This window comes from Phalacrocorax carbo, chromosome 2, assembly GCF_963921805.1.
Source record: "Phalacrocorax carbo chromosome 2, bPhaCar2.1, whole genome shotgun sequence".
NCBI lineage: Eukaryota > Metazoa > Chordata > Aves > Suliformes > Phalacrocoracidae > Phalacrocorax > Phalacrocorax carbo.
In genome coordinates this window covers 30,955,734-30,961,733 of record NC_087514.1, presented here as the reverse complement: position 1 = coordinate 30,961,733, position 6,000 = coordinate 30,955,734, and the positions used below count along the sequence as shown (strand labels likewise).

At 41.4% G+C, this 6,000-nt stretch overlaps 1 protein-coding gene across 1 annotated transcript in view; it reads left to right on the top strand.

Moving 5' to 3' along the window:
• Positions 1-475: 475 nt before the first annotated feature.
• Positions 476-6,000, top strand: part of RALYL (RALY RNA binding protein like) — a 395,931-nt gene continuing 390,406 nt past the window's right edge. The window contains exons 1-2 of the mRNA XM_064442485.1: positions 476-640; positions 1,560-1,646. The gene's annotated coding sequence lies outside the window, so the exon portion shown is untranslated. The remainder of the gene's footprint in view (positions 641-1,559; positions 1,647-6,000) is intronic.

The window sequence follows — 6,000 nt, the reverse complement described above, 5'->3', positions numbered from 1 at the left end:
GCACGGCACCCCCCCGCCGGGAAAACCCCGGGTCCGCCCCGCGCCCCCGCCCCCGTCCCGGGAGGGAGCGGGGCCGCCCCGCCGGGGCCGGAGGGCAACAGGCGGGCGGGCGGCGCCGGGCGGCAACTTCGCGCAGCGCCGGCGAGCAAGTTGCGCTGCCGCGCAAGACGCGCCCGCCTCCGCACCTCGCCCGCGCAGCCGGTTGCGTGCCCGCGCCTGGGTGTGCGTGCGAGTGTGCGTGAGTGTGAGTGCGTGAGCGAGTGTGTGTGTGTGTGTGTGTGTGTGTGCGAGCGGGTGGGTGGGAGCGCCTGTGCGAGCGGCACCTGCCGAGGCCGGGCGGGTGCGGGGCGCGGGCGCGGGGCGCGGGGCGGCGGCGGGGGCCGGGCGGCCGCGGCGGGCCGGGGCCGGCGCCGGGTGCGGGGCCGGGGCCGGTGCGGGGCCGGTGTGCGTCCGCGCCCGCCGCCGCCGCCGCCGCTGCGCCCTCCCGGCTGCCAGTCCGCCCGGCTCCGGATCACGTGGCGGTTGCCGGAGGCAGAGACTAGAGAGGAGAGAAAAAAAAAAGCGCCTCATTCCTTCTTCCACCGCCATACTGTATTTTATAGTAACTCTCATTTTTATTCCTCCCTTTTACTCCCGCTCGGTGAGTACCTTTCCGCTGACATTCTTGTCCTCCTTTTTTTGTCCTGTTTTTTTTTTCTTCCTTTTGTTTTTTTTTGGTTTTTTTTTCGGTTTTTTTTTAAGCTTTTTTTTTTTTTCTTCCTCTTTGATTATTGTTTAAATGGATTTGATCTTTTGCTGATGACAAGTTTTTTTTCCTAGCATGCGATGGTTACTAAACTGTGAGCAAAAGGTGCTGCTGGGGCCGGGAGTCACTGGGAATGAAAAATGATAATATTAATAATACAGACTTGCCAGTCCAGCAACAACTGATATACATTTAGTAGCTATATATCTATATATGCAACTGGTTTTGTTGTGGCACGGAAAAGCGATGTGAAATATGATGCTTATTTTTTAAAGATAAGAGAAAAGGCATGTTTCTAACTCTTTTTGCAGAGGATTTTCTCTGGTGTTGTTTTATTTTTATTTTTGGGTGTTTTTTAAGGGTTTCTTTTTTCGTAAAGAGATGGGAATTGCAAATGCATTTTACAGCAGTGTTTACACAGAGTTTGTAATCTTGCAATACTGGTGGAAGCCACAGAGCAAGATGTTAATTTTATTATTTTTGTTATTGTTTCTTTTTTGGTTTTTTTTGACAGTGCAATCAGCAGGGTTTTTTTTTTCTTGTTTTTCAGTTTTTGATGCCTGTTTATAATGTGAAACTTTTCTTGCAGCATGTTACAGTTATAATTTTTACATACTTTTTTCCTCCTTAAAGATAACAAAGCAAATCAGAAAGCCAAAGAGATGATCCTTACTTTTGCACATTTTGCACCTTGACTTTTTTATTCTTTTGCCGGCAGTATTTTATGATGGTTATTATTATCATGATGATGATGATGATGATGATGATAGATATATACATATATACAAATAAATACATTTTCAAATGATGGCAGTGGAAGGTTTTCCTGGAGAATGAAGTGCGGTTTGGTTTCCTTGTCAACGGAAGATGAAGTGAACAACTGAACATCTCCCCAGTGCAGGTACTTCATCTCCTTGTAGGCGTTTCCACGCTGTGTAAATTACATTGTGAGATATTTTTTTTTTTTAAAGAAATCTCTTTCCACCCCTAACTAAAGGTTTCTGTGCAATACACATGAGGACTGAACTAAATATCTCTGCCTCGTGATTGCTTGGATGTGTGCAAAATGTTGCACTAATTGAGCCTGGGTCGGTTAAGCTGAAGAGAGGTGGTTTATGTGCTGTGCTCTGTAGAGGGGAAGGCAGCTGGGGAAAAAAAAAATCCAGGCACCCCCCCCCCCCCCCACACACACACCCCCCTTCCCCTTTAAAAAAAAAACCCTAAACCCCCATCTGAAACTGGGTGAAACGTTGAGATCCTTGTTATGAGTACAAATACTTACAGGACTTTAGACAAAAACAATCCCCCCAGCTCTGTATTACGGTGACTTGTGTGTGTTTGTGCGTGTCTGTTTAAAAATTATCCATTAGAAAATAGCTGTGAGAGAAACAGCAAAGGAGGCTCCCTTGGAGAGCTGGCTTGCTGCCACATGAGGCATATTTTGTAGCCCTAAGGGCAGCAAAACCCTTATATCCAACTTCTGCTCCTCATATTAAAAAGGCGTAAACAAGGCAGCAGGTTGCCTCTTATGAATTTAATTCATTGGGATGGAGATTAATCAGAGGCAGATATTTGCTTGAAGGCGCTTCGTTTTGTTTTGATGATTATTAATGCCACTGGCTGACAGGGAATGGGAAACTGTTACTTTCCGTGACGGTCACTGAGAGTTCAGGATTGGAGAAAAAACTGTTACTTTTCATTGAGAGCACTTAAATGCTTAACAGAGGCTGCCCCTGATGTAGAGACAGGATATTGGTTCTCTAAAATATAATTTGGAAAGATTTTTCCAGATGACAGGTTTGGTTGGTTTTGTTTTTTGTTTCTGGTCCGTCGTCGTCCGTCCCCCCTCACCCCCCCCCCCCTCACCCCCCCCCCCAAAAAAACCCAACCCAAATATCTAGTGCAATATTATGCCAGAGTTGAAGTGCTGAATAGTTGGATATGCAGTGTTCTCTGTTGTTTACATTATGTGATGGTATTGCTTAATGTATTTTATACAAACAGCTTTTAGGGATCTATAACTGACTCTAAAGATATGCTGTGTGCTCAGGTGTGGAAACTAAAGTAAGTTACAGGGGCTATATTTCTTTTCTCACTGTGGTATAAGCCAAAAGAATTCATAGGACTAAAAAGGCATTTGGAAGTTTGAGGCTTCTAACATTTCTATTTACAGTCTTGTAAGTTAAGAGCTTCCTTCAAAGTAGAAAGCATATATAAGAGTCTTCAGCATTCTCTCCTGTAATTAGTCATATTGAAAAACAGATAAATTCCTTTGTCTTTGTAGAAACATATCTATTATATATTTATGGGGACTTTTTTCAGCTTAAATGTAATAAAAATATTTAGCACATATTTATGCATGGCTTCTGCTCTGACATGATGGAATACTTTGGCAGTATATCGGTGTCAATAACCCATGTGTCTAAAAAACACTGTCAAGATATTTGCATGATAGATTATGATGACTCCTCCGAAATAGTTATGATCTGTTGGGTCAATACGCCACATTTTAAGAAGACTCAGTCTACTTATTTTTCATTATTTAATCTGAAATCAAGCGTTAAAATAAAAGAGTGATTGAAACTTTATATTCCACCCCTCTTTATTTTCATCCCTCTTTATTTTTAAACTAAATTTTTTTCTTTAAATTATGTGGAACTGCCACTAAGCAAATATTTTTTTGGTATTGCTAAAGCATTGAAATAAAGTAACTAAGCTAGCAGTTTCCAGAATCATATTCCTTTCATCCCTTCTTTTAGCATTGTAGGTGTGTTGTGTGAGTAATTTTGTACAGATAGTTGCTGACTGAAGATCTAATCCTGGTCACCTAGTCTTATCTTGAAGTCTGAGAAAGTAAGTTTTAGGAATGCACTATTTTCAGCACCCAGATTTCACCTACAAAACACCTGTTGTCCAAGTAGCATGGTAATTAACATATGTACATTTCATTTGCAGCAATCTGAGGTTGTATGATTTCATAGATATCAAACAGCCTAGGGATTTTAAAATAGGAATAACAGAGCTAATTTTGGAAGAGGATACCTCTACCTCCTGCAGTATGTGGGCACAGTAGGATTTGGGTTGGTGGAATTGATTCCAGCTTGGTGTTTCCATAGTTATGCTATGACTAATGCTGTTGAAAGCATGTTTGGAAAGCCACAGTTAATGTAAAAGACAGTTGTCCCTCTGTACTTTTGAGATTAATAAAAATTTTGGCTAAGAATTCCAACTTTGTTTCTACAAGTGATGATATAATTATATTTCTTATATTTAGTATGAGATGTATTTGTACTGCCCTAAGTCCTGAAAGTGATGAGTGTCCGGACCTAAATGGCTTCGTCTGTTTTTCTTTACAGCTGTTTTGTTTTTTAGGAGGGCTTAAGAATTTAAGATACCTTTATAAAGGTTTGTAAACTGAAAGCTTAGGAAAGCAAATTTTCTTTTCTTCCTCCACAAACTATCTATCATTAGCAGTACTTACTAGCAAATAAAAATGTGACAGGTGAACAGAAGTTACTAACTGTATAGTGCCCAGAGCGCTGACTCATAAATACATGTTTTAGCAGCTGTAGTGGCCTGAATCAGCAACAGAAGTGTATCTTCTCACATTTTTCTACATAGGAGGTAGGACTAAAGAGGCTGTGGAGTCATCAACTCTGGCTGTGATGCTAGGCTGGTCTTATTTTGTTCAGATTCAGCAACCTCTAGTTTACATTTAGCTGGGGCACCACTCCTAATGCACCTCTTTGAAGGCTGGCCAGAGCTTTACTCTTCAGGCTGTTAGAAACCTCATTCCTGTCCTAAATTTATTCTCAGGCAGTTCCTGCTCCTTTATTTCTGTGCCAGTGCTGTCCCTAAACAGCAAGGTTCCTTCTCCATGTCTCTGCTCCTCTTCAGAGTATATTTCCAGAGAGCAATCACAGTCCCTTTTCACTCATGTTTGCTGGGCTTACTGGGGAGAGGTTCCTGATGGTTCTGACCCATGTGGGGTTGGGAAGGGATGCTGAGGCTGGCTCTGACCAAAGTCATGCTGCAGCAGAAGCAGGGCCGCTGTATTCAAATCCTCTTCTGTCCAAGCTGGTCTGTTCTGCTTTCAGCTGCAAACATGGCAGTCCGGTTTCTGGCTCTCATATCAGCCCGAATGTTTCTACCTGGAGCTATGCTGTGGACATGTCTTCTACTGGTGAAACAGGCTTTGCACCATGCAGACCTTCCTTTCCCTCTGCCTAACCGATCTGAATTTCTCTGGCTAGAATGTAACAGGAAAGGACTCTCAGGAATTTCTTCTGCAACACTCTGATTTTTAAACTCCCAAGAATCTTCTACATATTGTTTTAGTATTTTGTATTCATACCGGCCAGGGGAACCTGAATGTGCTTGAGCCAATGCTGTATCAGGGACTTTCTTCTGTCAGGAATAAAGGTGAAAGTTGGCTACAGTGTTTTTTAAAATATCTTTTCCTTATTAGCTTCTTCCCAGGGTGCGTATATCTTAGCTCTCTAGTCTTCTAAAGCGTCATTCTAAAAGCAGTTTATTTCTCTTTTACAGTGTAATTTTTTTCATATTTTCTTCATTCCCCACATTGTGCGTTTGGAAAGATAAAAATATAAAAAGGCTTAATAGTGCTTAAAGTGTAAGTTTGTAAAGACAGATAGGTCTGCCCTCAGATGAATGTTTTTAACTTCTCTTGGTTTTCCTAGAGGATGCAGTGCTCTGTCAAATTCTGGAGCTAAATCCTTTATGTTTTAAGTACTTACAGATTTTCTGACCAGAAGGCTAAAGATTACTATTTCCTGATGAAAAATTATGCTACCTATGATGCTGTCCACATAGTCATCCAGTTTGTAGCTTCCTTAAACTCAGATCCAGACTGACAGAAGAAACCAAAATGCTACTTTTAAATGGTATGATTACAGTGTAACATTTTCACCTTTGTTAAGGTACCAATATTATTTTATGATCTTTAAACAATTACCAGAATGAAATGGCTTGAAGGTTATTGTTTTGCCTATACACACATTAGAATAATTTGTACCATTTTTTTCCTTGTTTTTACTCTTTCCTATTTCAAAATGACACTCTAATCTCTAAAGCATGCTTAATCCTTCAGAGGCATTTATACTGCGATTTTGGAAGTATTTTCTAAGAAAGTTCATTTTTGCACAATGGAGTATGATTTTCTATCTCAATGAATCATCTGCCAACAATTAAAACAAATAATCAAGTAGACCTTCAAATTATTAAGTAAATCACAG